The sequence below is a fragment of the Heterodontus francisci genome, chromosome 38 (assembly GCF_036365525.1).
Source record: "Heterodontus francisci isolate sHetFra1 chromosome 38, sHetFra1.hap1, whole genome shotgun sequence".
NCBI lineage: Eukaryota > Metazoa > Chordata > Chondrichthyes > Heterodontiformes > Heterodontidae > Heterodontus > Heterodontus francisci.
In genome coordinates this window covers 22,337,630-22,353,444 of record NC_090408.1, presented here as the reverse complement: position 1 = coordinate 22,353,444, position 15,815 = coordinate 22,337,630, and the positions used below count along the sequence as shown (strand labels likewise).

General features: G+C 41.3%; 1 protein-coding gene across 12 annotated transcripts in view; it reads left to right on the top strand.

The window, feature by feature from the left end:
* The first annotated feature begins 5,973 nt into the window (after positions 1–5,973).
* The window catches only part of mef2aa (myocyte enhancer factor 2aa), a 247,414-nt gene continuing 237,572 nt past the window's right edge, over positions 5,974–15,815 (top strand). For 4 of the 12 annotated variants that reach the window (XM_068017797.1, XM_068017784.1, XM_068017790.1 and 1 more), the window contains exon 1: positions 6,529–7,041. The gene's annotated coding sequence lies outside the window, so the exon portion shown is untranslated. The other 8 variants (XM_068017798.1, XM_068017796.1, XM_068017787.1 and 5 more) reach the window with 7 other exon arrangements.

Genomic DNA, 15,815 nt, shown 5'->3' with positions numbered 1-15,815 from the left:
TACATTTCTGATGTTCAGTACAACTATGCTAAACGCAAGTTCAATAAAGAAATGCCCAAAAGATGGATGTTTGTTTTTTCCTGTACATTACTTATCTCAAACTGCCAAGACCATCTGAACTTAACTTGTTATTGGCAGGGACAGGTGACATGTTCTTAGACTCTGCTGTCTTTGGCTGACCATTTCAAGGAACAAGGCATCTTTCACATGAGCTAGCCCTTTCTCATTTTCCCTGTCTTCTTCGAGGAGAGGCTTTAGTTTCGTCCCAGTGCCTCTCCCAGAAGAGAACTTAGGTGGGGTAACTAAATTTACATCCTTCCACTCTATGACACCGAAGGCATGATTTTATGCCCCCACTGTGGCCAGGAACGGAGGCAAGTGGAAGCTAAAAATAGCTCTGCCAGCTGGCATGCTGATTCCTCGGTTCCATCCCACCTCCGGGCCATTTTTGCAGAGGCGGGATGGGTTGAGGGGTGGGCAGCAGGGCTACCCGCCCACACACAGTGGGTATATGATTTAGAAAGTTAAGAGTTACTTAAGACCAATTAAAGGAGGCCGCCTGGGATTTTCCAGTTGGCCTCCAGGTCAGTTTAGGTGCCTGCAGGTGGCCTCCCGGTGGTAGGCCAGGAGGACCAGCACTCCAGGCAGGCCTAGAGGCCCTCCCTGCCTGCCTGGGTGCTGCAGCAGCCACAGGCCGCCCTGTAGACGGGCTTCCCGCACCACATTGGTGGTCCAGCTGCAAAGACTATTTTTATTTTAAATTCAAAGAAGTTGAAGACAGGGAGCCTCCATTTTGAAGCTCCCTCTCCCTCTCTCACCTGCCAACACAGCGTGCTGCTCCTTTCAGTCTGGAAGGCCTCTGATTGGCCCTCCAGCTTCAAGAACCCATCCATCATCCTTAATTGGACAGCAACCCCGTCTCCAGGCGTAAATTAGATTGGGTGACTGTTTCCCCAGGGCTGCGTTTGGGACTTTTGTTTCCCGCCCTCTGGAGAGATAGAATTAGCATTCCAATGTTCAGTCCCACTGCCCTGGCCTGTTTCCAATGACTGGATGACATTCAGCCACCACTGAAAAGGCCACGTGCCCAAGTGGACAGTCCATCGATATAATGAAAGGTTTTGGCACAGTATTGATGGTCTGCCACTGGATGTCATTAGTATTTTAAATAAACATTAAATCCTATCATATTTACAAAGCATATTAAAGGAAAATCATTATTTCAATTTGTTTCCACTTCATTACATAAATCCAATATTGGATCCACTACATAAATGTCATGTTTCCCACAAAATCTTTTAAAAGGTTTTACAGATTACATTTTGCGTTTGCGATGCCTCTCATGATTTGTAGCCTTATGCAGTGAGCAAGTAACATTCACGCCACAAAAGTGCCAGGCACTGATCATCTCGAACAAAAGCGACTCTAACCATCTCCCCTTGATGTTCAATGGCATTGCCATTGCTGAATCCCCCACTATCAACATCATTGACCAGAAACTTAACTGGATCAGCCACATAAATACTGTGGCTACAAGAGCAGGTCAGAGGCTAGGAATTCTGTGGCGAGTAACTCATCTCCTGTCTCCCCAGTGCTTGTCCACCATCTACAGTCAGGAGTGTGATGGAATACTCTCCACTTGCCTGGATGGGAGCAGCTCCAACAACACTTAAGAAACTCAACACCATCCAGGACAAAGCAGCGCTTGATTGGCACCCTATCCACCACCTTCACCATTCATCCCCTTCACCACTGATGCACAGTGACAGCAGTGTGTATCATCTATAAGATGCACTGCAGCAACTCGCCAAGGCTCCTTAGACAGCACTGTCCAAACCTGCAACCTCTACCATCTAGAAGGACAAGGGCAGCAATTGCATGGAAACACCACCACCTGCAAGTTCCCCTCCAAGCCACACACCATCCTGATTTGGAACTATATTGCTGTTTCTTCACTGTCGCTGGGTCAAAATCCTGGAACTCCCTTCCTAACAGCACTGTGGATGTACCTACATTGCAAGGATTGCAGTGCTTCCAGAAGGCAGCTCACCACCACCTTCCCAGGGGCAATTAGGGATGGGCAATAAATGCTGGCCGAGCCAGCGATGCCCACATCCCATGAACAAATTAAAAAAAAAATGTTTACTGTCCCATTTCACTGGCCAGTTCCAATAATGGCCACAATCTCAGCACAAAACCTGTGTGTGGCTGCAAAACCAGTTAAATGTTATATCCCGTTAGTGCCTTATAAATGATAAAATTTCTGCCTTTATATGCCTTTAATTTGAATAAATAAAGTTGCAATGCTAGAATTATATCTTCAACCTGTATGAGGTGCAATTTTCACATTTAAGCAGTGAAAGGGTTAAAATTGCAGCCTTTAGTATGGCACAATAAAACAGAACCATTTTGTCTCCTTGCAAGGAAGTTTACAAACTAAAAGCTTGTAATGAATTCCTGCTTTCACTCAGGAATGAGACTCAGTTAAATGTGGATGCATGTCAACATATGATTCAGAATGTGTTTAATTTACCCAGTCTATAAACTATTGTACTCGTAAGCAATACTAGATTAACATTAATGCTGTACAGGGGGGCACATTGATGTGGGACTTAATTCAGAAATACAAAATCTGTAGAAGTACCAAGTTCAATCCCTACCAAAAGAATTAGCTATTATTTCACTTAAAACCACAATTTCTTCCTCTGCTTTTTAATTATTTCTGAAACACTGAACAGTTTACCTATTATGTGGCTCAGTAGCCTCATTCAAGACTCATATCAAAAATGTAAAGGAGCCAAAAGCAACTAAAATGTATGTGTTCTGGTCTAGCAGATTGTTTCTAGGACTCATTAGCCTTCATAACAATTTTGTAACCAGCAGGTTTGGTGACATATTTCTCTTTAACATCCCTTTCATGTCTCTTTGTAAAGAATTGACCGTCACTATAGTTGACTGAAAAACAGACCAAATACAACTTGTCGCTGAGCTATTTATAAATATTTAGTTTTGTAGCTGCAATATGAAAAAAGAATCAGCAAATGAGTACTTGTCTTTCACAACAAGGCAGTATCTGAATGCAAGGATCACAAAGTACAAAATCAGAGCTGTAACCAAACATCTGAAGCCAGGAAGTAGTGCCAAAGGACAAATTTAAATGAGTGCAAAATTTAAAACATATTAGGAAGAGCTTCTTTACACAAAGAGTGATGTGTTTGGAATAATCTCCTGGACAGGGCGTTGTGGAAAAAGCACTGGAGGCATTCAAAATGCAACTGGATCCGATTATGGATGAGTTGAGTTTTAATGGACCAAAAGTCTTTTTCTCACCCTTATTTTTGAATCACAGATTAGGTTACAGTCTTGCAGTCACTGTGATCCAATATATTGAGATTCATGCATATAGTTACATTACTTTTAGTTTGTGTGTACTGGTTGGTATCATAGCAAAAAAGTCGAACATTCCGGGTGACAATATCCATCTTGAAGGATGAATGATTGTTGTTCAGCACAATTTATTGAGTGCTAACCAACAGTTGTTTCCCATCAAGTATATTTAAATCCAGTCAGCTGCAATATGGAAATAAATGTTAATCTTAATGCTTCAAATCTGTCCACTAAATGAATAAACATTTTAATTCTACTACTTTTCCCATGCGGAGGTGAAAACAAATTGAACAGGCTCAATGTACAGAAGATAGTTGATGTTCCCACACTCCCCGCCCACCAAGTATCCAAATATCCAAACATCTATTATGTTCTGTCATAATATCCATTATGTGGGCAACTGGACTGACAGCATGACTTTGGCTGTAACTTGGCTGATGGACAGTGACATCTTGCCCCTGACTGAAGCCTCGCTATACTTTCCACCACTTACCCTACCCAACCATCCAGCTCATGTGGCTTCTCTATTAATGTAGTCTTAATCAAATAAATCTATGACAACTTCTTAATGCCCCCCACCCATAGCCTCCTACCCCCTTCCAATTCTCCATCCCTCTGAATCCATTCCTGATCTTCCCCAATTTAAGTACAATTCCATTTTCAACTGCCTAGCTTTTGGTCTTCCATTTGCCACAATACCTCAGCTGTAAATCAGCTCAACCACTCCAGGACCTTAGATGCCCTTGATCCCAGTGAAATGTTTACTCTCCTCCACTCGGGTTGTTCCTCCATCACCAGATCTGGCTGGGCCACATCAAGTACTATCGTGCTTCACATTCCTCTGTTAAGGCTCTGCATCACTCCAGGATTATCACGGAGAACAAAGATAACCCTCGACCTTTCTCCACTCCCAACCGTTGCCTTAAACCCCTCTCCCTCCAACATGTGAGGAGCTCTTGGACTTCTTTGCCACTAAGATTGATACAATCCATTCAGTTGCCTCTGCTTCTGCCCCTTGGCCACCATGCAAATCCTTACCCCTAGAATACCCCATGCCTTAGCCTTGATTCCACGTCCAATTTTAGTTTCTCGTCTATATCTCCATATGACTTCTCAGTGCTCATCTCATCTATGAGACCCACCTCCTGCTCCCTTGACCCTGAAACGCACTAAGCTGCTGACCATCCAGATGTTCATGTCCTATTTGAGCCCAAGCTGAGCTTCCAACTCCCATATCGTCGATGACTGCCTACTTCCATTTCCCTTACAGAGCCTGCATCCACCCTTTGATGCTAAAACTAATGACTTCACCACTTCCACTGTTTTCCTTAGCACATTCTATAAACTTTGGCTCATCAAAAGTATTGCTGCCTGTATGCTATCTGGCAGCAAGACCTGCTCACCAATCACCTTTCTCCTTGCTGACTTACACTGGCTCCTGGTCCTCCAATTCAAAGTTGTCATCCTCCTGTTTAAATCTCATTCCCTCTTACTAGCCTGCTCGAGTCCTAGCCTCTTCCCCACCCCCTCCCAACTCCAGAACTCACCATTCCCCTGGCTCGGGCCTCTTGTGCATCCACCATCCCATTGCCAGCTCTACCTTCAGCTGCGTAAGCCCCAGAACTCTTCTTGTCTGCTTACCCCCTTTAAGAATCTCCTTAAAACCCACCTCTGGCTATGCTTTTGTCCCCACCCCCCCAATACTACATTTTATCTCCGATTCTGTTTCTGATCTTTGAGGTCTCTGTGCAACACCTTGAATTTGTCTATGTGTAAGGCACTATATAAATGCAAGCTGTCATTTCAAATGAACGGGGATTTGTATTTGTCAAAAGTTGGAGAAATCCAAATACAACATCCAGATCGCTACCTTTATGTGTGTACTCTCACTTAATTTGGACTCAATAAGGTGAGGTTAACAAAAAACGTTTGTTGGTGTTCCAATTTAAAAAAAAAAGTTCTATGCAGCCAAATGGGTTTGCAATGTGTCCCTTTGAAATCATAAAAAAATAGCTTTGCTGGTAATAAACTGAGGCTGCCATCTCTCAAACTCAGATTTGTGTCTTTTATGCCCAACTGGATTTGGGCCTCTTTGATTCGCATTTACACTCATTGGAGCCAAAGCTTCAATGCAAAAGTTTCCAGAGGCAGACCTGTTTTGACATGAACACATCCGGCCTCGACATGAAATGTCAGCCTGAACTGGATAGGCTTTGTGTTTGTATTTATAACTCAGCCTCGGCTTGCATTGAGCCCGGCACTCTCACACTCCACAGCTGGAGGGGAGGGGGGATTTTAACCCAGCTCCTCCATCCCATTGATAGATAAATAAATAAATAACTAATGCTCCCACGCCCCACCCTCTTCCTGAGGAACAAGCTCCAGCGCTACTCCTACAACCTAACCTCACTTCCCAACGCCCAACTCAACCTAACCCTACCATCCCCTTCGCTCATTGGTGAACCGCTTGTTGCTAGCCCGCCGCCTCGCAGCGGTGCCCGCATTGGATTGGCCCCTCGAGCTGTCGATCAAACAACACCCGACCAATCAGCAGGCTCGGTTGTCTCGGCCCCCGCATGACGTCAATGGCCGGTGGGGAGAATTTAGCTGCGATCTTAAAGTTGACAAAAGGCACAAGACAAGTGGCAAAAAACCCACATTCTGAATTGCCCAGTCTGGTATTTCTCCAGTTAGCATCACTTCACTGGGATAAGTAATCAAACAAGGGCGGTTTGCAGTAAAAACACCGGCTCCCCGTGATGTGAACTCTCATTCGGTGCGTGCGTTTGACGTCTGCTCATTAGTCTGTTTTGTGCTGCTCCGCGGTGCTTCGCCCTGGGAGAAAAATAGATCCTGGGTTTCCGAGCCCGGTAAAGGCGGTAACGGGGCTGGGGGGGGATCGGTGGTTTGAGTGGAGATGTGATGTGGGAGTGTGGGCTTTAAAACTTAGTGAGAGCCGGAGTCGGTGGGCTGGGTTTTCCCATTTCCTGTGTGGGCGGAGGGATGAGAAGTGTTGCTGTTGTAAGAGAAGGGGCAGGTCTGTCTGTGGGAGACTAAAAATAGCAACATTGTATCTTTTTTATACAATTATTCATTTCGCGGCTGATACAGTATCCTCTGAGTGGTGAGTAAAAATAGCAACATTTCTGCTTCCCCTAGCCACCCGAATGTATCTGCTTGGCAGGGAAATCTGAGTCTGTTTGAAGTGGATATTTTGCCTTTCCAGCCCCACAGTAAATGACAGGAACAGCAGCAGCAGAGCTTCAGGGGGCTGACTGGATCTAGCAGTGTGAATAATTCTTTACAACCTTCACCTCACTTTTATTTTTAAAATTATATATAAATATATCCACTGGCTGAAGTAGTTCCCTCCCCCCTCCTCCCCCCTGCCTGTTAATCTTGGGTTTATTCTTGAGGTGATGTTACAGTGGGAATGAGTGGCTGCTCTTGTATTAACCCGGAAATATTCTGGCATGTTTGTCTTATTTCCCACCCCCTTCTTGAAGGATTTTTCTGACTGTTAAAGACGGGAGAAAGCGAATTGTTGGAAGTGTGCGGCGAGCGTTCAAGATTTTTTTTTTAAACAAAGTTTGGAGCTGGATTGTCAGGCCCACAGTCACAGAGGCAGGATTTTAGTGAGCGGTTTTGTTTTTGGTAAGTTCAGCCAACCTCATTATTTTTTTTTATTATTATTTACTATCTAAAATGTTTGTTTTGGGGAATGGAATCTCCTCACTGTGTTCTTCTCCAAACTTGCGCGCTTGTTTTTTTGGCTGAACTATTCCCGTGTTGTGTCATTGTGGACCTGTGAATGTGCTCTTTCACATCCTCAGTCTGCGTGTAGATCAGTGAATTCGTAGCATCGCTCGGTCCTGAGCCCTTTAACTTGTCATGTAATTCTTAAGGGGGGCCGTGAAAAATTGCCCTGTCCTTAAGTAATCCATCTAAGTTTCCAAAACATTCAGTTACTTTTGCGAGTCGAGTGGCCTGACTGAGGGGACTAATAACAGCTAATATTGAAAATGCAGCTCTTAAATTCGCAGTGTGGGATTGAACAGTGAGGTGAAAGTCCTGTATAGCCTAACAGTTTGACAGCTCAGCTAAGTCATCATTGAGTTGGGGAGTTATTTTGATTTTAAAACGCTTATCAGCAATCCTAAGTGTGAAAACTGCTCGTGGTTTGTTTCAACAAACAGCATTTCAATGGAGCTGCCTTATTGGCATATTCAGTGCAGTTTAAACCCCCTAAGTATATTTGGGGCCAAATATAATACGTTAGAAATTCCATCTGGCGTTTATTCTGTATGACCATTTGCTGTTAGTGTACACTAAATTTCTGTAATATGCTTTGCTAGGACTTTATTATTGTTGAAATAAGTTGCTTTCCAGCTTCCAAAGTAGCTTTAACATATTAACTGCTCTTTGGAAAAATTGGGCGGTGAAAAGATTGTTTTGGATTCTTGATGGATGGTTTCATGATATTACTTGTTTAGATTTGTTACTTGATACATCACCTATTTTATCATTTGTTATGTAATACAATATTGTGAACTTAATGATCAAAAGTTAATAAGATAGCTTTTTAACAGTCAGTGCTCTCAGTAACTTATTTTTGTCTATGGTTTTGTCCTATGAGATGGGATAAATGGGGCATTAAGTTGCCCGATCTTTGCAGTGGAATAGTCAGCAGCTCTAATTGTCTAATGTTCTTGTGTTTCTCTGGGTAGGTGCTATTGTCAGTTTTTTATGATGTACAGTATGTACTGAATTCTGGCACATTCTGACCTATTGTAAAATGTATTGCAATAAAAGGTTCTACCACAAAATTAGTTCTGATTGTATTGAATTAACTGTACAAATATGCACTATACAAAATTCCAATTCATATGTTGGATGGAGTACTCCAGACCACAAAATGAGAACAGATTTCTTTGAATTCACTAAGTACGCCTGAGAACATGAGAAATATAGTTTGTTTAATTTGATCTACAATAAGTTTAATTTCTGCATTCTATTTAAAATAAAAGCAGAATGTTGTTTTTTGGTACAAGAAGCAACTAGTGAGTTCCCGCCTCGCATAGATTATTGGCAGCGTTGTGTAACCATCAGGGTTTGATCAATAGTACTCTGGTACAATGAGGTACACATGTATTTGGGATGTAACGGCTCCCTACTCATGAATCCTAAATGACTAGGATCCTTTGAATTAGCCAGTTAAAATGTGAAAAAGTCAGAAAAAGTTTTTTGTGATATGCTATAAACTATTGGATAATATTACAATTATACTAAGCTGTCAATGGAAATGATCAGAATTGCATGTAGTCCCTATGGTTTCATGACTGAATCTTTTGATATATAGATTCCATGCAACTATAGTGCCAGAAATGAAAACTACTGCAGTAGTGTAAATAATATTTGAATGATATATTGAGGCACTGACTATGGGTTCTCCTTTTTAAAGTAGAGTTTATTTTGTATACTAAAGTGTTTTTTTAAAAACAGCTTATAGATGGGTTTTGAACTGCTTTGATGACTCTGAAACATTTTCTTGATTTTTTTTTTTGAGTTTTCTTAGCTTTATATCAGTCTACAATTCAGCATACTCCAACATTTGCACGATAACACGTTCCTAATGATTTATTTTTTTGTTTACTTTTGTTGATTGGCTTGTGAAGTGTTTTGGGATGTCCTGAGCATGTGATGGGTACTACATAAATGCAATTGCTTTCCTTATTTACCCAAGAGTGTGTACTCAGTTCTGAAAATTCGAACATGAAAGTACTTTGGAAAAATTGCAAAATGCTTTCTGCTAATTGGAAATATTTAAGAAATTAAGTTGTGTTATCAATATAATTAACTACAGGTTTTAGAAGGTTGTACAGTTTTGCTAAATTGATGCTTAGACCATTTGGAAGGTTCAATTATTCTAAGTAGAGTAACCATGTTCTGGCAGCATAGAATCAATATAAAGGATGTGTAGCACACTGTAAATCAGCATTTGTCATACTTTTCAAACCAATTGATATGCAGCTCCTCATATAAATGTGGTACAACAGTGCAACCAACATAGGCCTGGGGAAGGTTATATACTTGTAACACAGCATGTGTCTTTTATTGTACATCTTTGGTTGTTGACTTAACTTTCTGCACCTGCATCGGGTGTGTTTGAATCTTACATTGTGGTGAGGTTTGGTGCTGTTAATTTCTGTCAGAATTTGGGGCTCTTATCTATAGCTAAATGATACTGACTTCGAACTGTGCTTTGTAAAGACTATTTTGGTCCCCATTTTCCATTCTGCAGTGATAACTGCTATTGAGATCAGTTCAAGAATGTACTCATTCTACTGTTGTTCATGGGACTTTCATATGGTTAACAGCTGAAGATTTCTCTATGTACTTTAGATGAGAGTGATTGCATTTTTGTTTTGACACGTTCAATTTGTATGTAGAGGTAACAACTAGCGACCTTTTTAATGGCTTCAATTTTAGTCAATTGAAGTAGCTATTTTGTACTCCTACTTTCTATTAAGTAATGACTGCAGGGGTTCCAGATACAGGTAGCTTGAAGCTTAAAACCACCTTCATCAGTGGGTTTGTTGAGCTGCAAGGCTGATAGAAATCTTAAAAGATTTAATCTGTGATATTTGATCAGGGGCTAAAGCAATAACATTATGCGAAGAAGTCTTTGTACCAGACCACAGTCACTTCTGGTGGGGCCTGATTCAAGCCAAGACATTTGTGACCTACTATTATGACAAGCTATTATTGAGCAAGGTGGCGAGTAAAATCAAGGATTAAGAGTAAAATCAAAAAGGAGAAAGAAGCAACACAATGCTTTAAAAAAGCAAGCCTAAACTGCAAATGAAATGGAATGAAGTGCTGGGAGGAAACAGGAAAGGGAAGAAGCAGTTAAGGACCAACTAACAACAAAAATTAACCCAGTGGTAAAGAGGGTTACAGCAGGCAACAAAATTAGGATTTTCCTGTGTTGTTTTTAGTAAGTGTGTGTAAATTGTAAAATTATTCTAAGGAATATAGACTTTAAGTTTTTTTTTCCATCAATGGTATTAGGAAAATGTGTGCATCCTTTGGTATTGGCAGTCCAATTCTTTGCAGTTTTGTTTTTCTTTCAGTACAAATGCATTCTAACTGCTTATCCAACAATCACTCAGTTATCGTAGAGCTTAAAATGAATATTTGCAGAGCGGTAAGGGATATAGCTAGGCTCATTTTCCTTAATTGCACCAATATTCTGTGGTTTGGTTAGAAATTCCCATTGAAGCCAATAAACTCCAAAGTTATACCAATACTATTCCTGCATGGTGTTTTAAAATTTATAATCACACATTGTTGCACCATTCCTAACGACAGAGACAGCAATCAACTAGTTTTTTTTAATAGTTTAAAATGCCCTCTGTAGACACAACCCAACATTGAAAGAATAAAATCTGTGATTATTGTGCTGAAGTGTGTTTTTAATATGGCTCAAGTAGACACAATACAAAAACTTGGCATACCTACCCTCAAGCTGCATTGAAAACCTAGTGACAGCATTCCAAAAAGTAATATGATGCACACTGGGCCACTGATGTTCATGTTCCTGAGGGGACAAAACATTTTTTCTGCAATATATTTAACCAGTCAAATTAAATAGATTATTAATCAGTGATTTGGAAGTTGGGACCAGTAATCTCTGGTCAGTACTGCTTCAAATAATTTTTGTCATATAGATTGTCTTATAGCTGCACAATAAAGAACATACAAGAGCTGCATTTCTCTACAGGACATCATCAAACAAAAAAAAACCTGGTTTAAATTTTTAAATTGGTAGAGATACTGGGTAGAACTTTGAGTGCCTGCACCACAGTGGGTGGTTTAATGGAAAATCATTTGGCACATGGCATTTCCCCCACCCCCTCACCCTGGATTTTCTGTCGATAATAACGGATGGACAATCTCAGACACTGAATTCTTTTTTTTTGAGTAGTAACCTGCTGTGGGTCTTGCCAGTGATACAGCACCTGAGAAAATGCTGCCATGCCAACTTGGTTTAATCTGATTTTGCCAGATTCAGATGGAGAGTTAATTCAGAGTAACATATGTTTAATAGACTTGTCCAATGAGCAGTGAGTAAAAGCATTAAATGGTATACAACTGAGAAATTTTCAGACTGGATTACCAGTCTTCACTTTATTTAATCACAGCCTGGGTACAGTGGAGGTGCTACAACTGGCCTTAACACCCTGGGTTCGGTTTCCTACTTCTGGCTGGCACTTGGTGATAGCTGTTAAAAAGTGTGTAGTTTTGCGTACTGGGTGAGGATGTGATGGCCAGGGCTTTCCGCTTGTGTGTTCGTAACCCATGATTACCCATGAGAGCAGAATTCGAAAGCTGTGACTAATCTGCCATTTGTGCAGTGCTGTCCATAGATGAATACACAGCTGACTAACCATTGAGTACACATACGAAGAATAGCAGCTCTGGTGATGGAGCAGTGGACTGCCTGCACCTATCGTATCATAGACCATTGTGAGGCACTCAGGATAACATTCCATGGGAAGGAATGGGTTTAGGAAAGAACAGGGGTTATATCTGAATATACTGTTCTTCTGAAAACCATCACATTAATGGAATGATTCCACCAATCAGCCATTAGACATAAGATTTTTATACATATATCTCAATTGAACAGCCTACTTAGAAAGAAAGAACTTGAATGTATATAGACCCTTTTGTGACCTCAAGCACTTTACAGTAAATGAAGTAGGGAATGCAATTTGTACACAACAAATTCTCATAACAGCAATGTGATAATGACCAAATAATTTGTTTTTGTAATATTGATTGAGGGATAAATTTTGGCCAAGATACTGGGAATAACTCACCTGTTTTTCTTCAAAATTGTACCTTGGGATCTGTTGCCTCCACCTGAGAGAGTGCACGTGGCCGTGGTTTAACGTCTCATCTGAATGATGGCACTTGGAAGAGTGCAGCACTCCCTTGGTACTATATTGGAGTGTCAGCCTAGATTTATGTGCTCAAGTCTCTGGAGTAGGACTTGAACCCACAATCCTCTGACTCTAAGACGAGAGTGCTACCAACTGAGAAAGTATCTTGCTAAAGAAACCATTTTTTAAAAATTAAACAGTTGCAATTTTTTTTTGTTCTTTCCATTTGTCAGTTTTCAACACCTTTCTCTCAGCTGTGAGTGTTGATGTAATTTATGTAGTAGTTCAAAGCAATTACTAGGGCTGACCATCATTAGTTGAGATAAGTATAAAAAGAGGGATGATTTCAATATCAATTACATATGTTAATTTGACATGCTCACTGCTAAAAACTAATGTAACCACCCCATCCTCCAGACAAAATTAAATAAAGCACAACAATGTGACTACCATTTAATTTTTCTTCTTTTGAAATAGGTCCTGGTGGTTTTTTTTTAAAAAAAAGGAACATGTCACATTTCCTTATCTGTACACTCCAGGCTAACTACTCCGCTCAAATCAGTATGTTTATTGGGTTATTTTGGCACACAAACTGAGATTCCTGCCTTCCTTCCTGTAGCATATAGAATATTGTGGATTCAAACCTTGTTCCAGAACTTGAACAGACCACCTAAGATGACACGTCAGTGCAGTCCTTTGGGTTTGACGTTAAGTTGAGGCCCTCCCTGCCTGTTTAGGTAGAAGATCCCAGGGCACTATGTAAAGAGTAGAGATTTTGCCTGATGTCTTGGCCAACATTGCTCCTCAGCTAATATCAGCAAAGAATGCATTAACTCTGTTTCTGTTTATGGAAGTTTGCTGTGTAAAATTGGCTGCTGCTTTTACCTACATAACAGTGGTGACTGTAATTTATTGTGAAATATTTGAGATCTCCTGACTATGTAAATGCAGTTTCTTTTTTACTTCTATAGCTGCTTAGAGGCCATTGCCAATAGTTCTTTGTCAGTTACTTCAAAGGAGGGTATGAGTGTTCCTCAGTGGCTTATTGTGTTAGAACTACAAGGTGAAGAATTTCTGTCAAGTTTGCAGTTAACTCCATTAGATACACTGGGATTGATTAGAATGGCTGCACCTTTTAAATACAGAAATATTTTCCAACTTGTATCGGAGATAACATGTCTGGGAATGTGTTACAGAGGAACACACTCAAGATCTAAAATGAAAGCAAAATACTGCAGATGCTGGAAATCTGAAATAAACACAAGAAATACTGGAAATACTCAGCAGGTCTGGCAGCATCTGTGGAGAGAGAAGCAGAGTTAAGGTTTCAGGTCAGTGACCCTTCATCAGAACTGGCAAATATTAGAAATGTAAAAGGTTTTAAGCAAGTAAACTGGGGGTGGGGCAAGAGATAATAAAAGAGGTGTTGATAGGACAAGGTTACCGAGAATAACTGACCAGAAGGTCATGGAGCAAAGGCAAACGATATGTTAATAGCGTGGTGAAATACAAAGCGTTAGTACAGAGAGGGTGTCAATGGACCAAAAACTGAACAGCTTGGCCCCAAGCACAAACATGAATAAAACACAGTGGGTAGGCACAGTAGAAATAAACAAACTAAAATAAAACAAACACATAAAAAATAAAGAAAAAAGAACTAAAAATAAAAACAACTTCTCCTTCAACTCCACTCACTTCCTTCAAGTAAAATGTGTTGCTATGGGTATCCGCATGGGTCCCAGTTATGTCAAACATTCCTTGCTCCAATCCTACTCAGGCCCCCTCCCCCAACTCTTTTTCCGGTACATTGATGACTGTATCGGTGCCGTTTCCTGCTCCCGCCCAGAACTGGAAAACTTCATCAACTTTGCTTCTAATTTCCACCCTTCTCTCACCTTTTACATGCTCCATCTCTGACACTTCCCTTCCCTTCCTCGACTTCTCTGCCTCCATCTCTGGGGATAGGCTGTCTACTAATATTCATTATACGCCCACTGACTCCCACACAGCTACCTCGACTACACTTCTTCACACCCTGCCTCCTGTAAGAACTCCATTCCATTAGCCCAAATTCTCCGTCTCCAACGCATCTGCTCTGATGATGCTACCTTCCATGACAGCGCTTCTGATATGTCTTCCTTTATCCTCAACCGAGGATTCCACCCCACCCCACAGTGGTTGACAGGGCCCTCAACAGTGTCTGGCCCATTTCCCGCACCTCTACCCTCACCCCTTCCCCTCCCTCCCAGAACCCCACCAGCCTCACATCCAAAGGATCATCCTCCAGTGTGATGCCACTACCAAAAGCATCTTCCCCCTCCCCTCCCAGCATTCTGAAGGGATTGTTCCTTCCGCGGCATCTGGTCCATACCTCCATTACCGCCGCCACCTCGTCCTCTTCCCATGGCACCTTCCCCTGCAATCGCAGGAGATGTAATATCTGCCCATTTACCTCCTCTCTCCTCACTATCCAAGGCCCCAAACACTCCTTTCAGGTGAAGCAGTGATTTACTTGTACTTATTTCAATTTAGTATACTGTATTCACTGCTCACAATGTTGTCTCCTCTACATTGGGGAGAACAAGCACAGACTGGGTGACCGCTTTGCGCAACACCTTCGCTCAGTCTGAAAGCATGACCCCGAGCTTCCAGTTGCTGGCCATTTCAACTGTTTCCCCTGCTCGCATGCCCACATCTCTGTCCTGGGATTGCTGCAGCGTTCCAGTGAACATCAACGCAAGCTCGAGGAACAGCACCTCATTTACCGATTTATGCATGCTACAGCCTGCCGGACTGATCATTAAGTTCAATAATTTCAGAGCATGACTGCCCCCCCCTTTTTTATTTTAGTTATTTTTTTCTTTTTTATATGTGCCTACCCACTTTTTTATGTTTGTGTTTGGGGCCCGGCTGTTCAGATTTCTGTCCATTAACACCCTCTCTGTACTAAAGCATTGTCTTTCAGCACACCATTAACATACCATTTGCCTTTGCTCCATGACCTTCTGGTCAGTTATTCTCTGTGACCTTGTCCTATCAATGCCTCTTTTGTTATCTCTTGCCCCACCCCCGCTTTACTTGCTTAAAACCTTTTACATTTCTAATATTTTCCAGTTCTGATGAAGGGTCACTGACCTGAAACCTTAACTCTGCTTCTCTCTCCACAGATGCTGCCAGACCTGCTGAGTATTTCCAGCATTTCTTGTTTTTATTACACTCAAGATTTTGTAAACGACGTGAATGAATCTAAAGCCAATTTATAAATTCTCATTGAACCTTGAATATCTCACAGCCATCAACACTCAATCTTTTTTTGTTTTTTGTGCTATGTGCCTTTTTCTCTTGTTCATTTGACTGTTGAAGTTCATGCTTCAATATGCAGCTAATTTTTCCTTACTGCTGTCATTGTGGCTGTTGTATTTTGCTACATGTTTTTGTATCATGGAATGGGAAAAAATGTATGTCTTTTTAAAAGAAAAA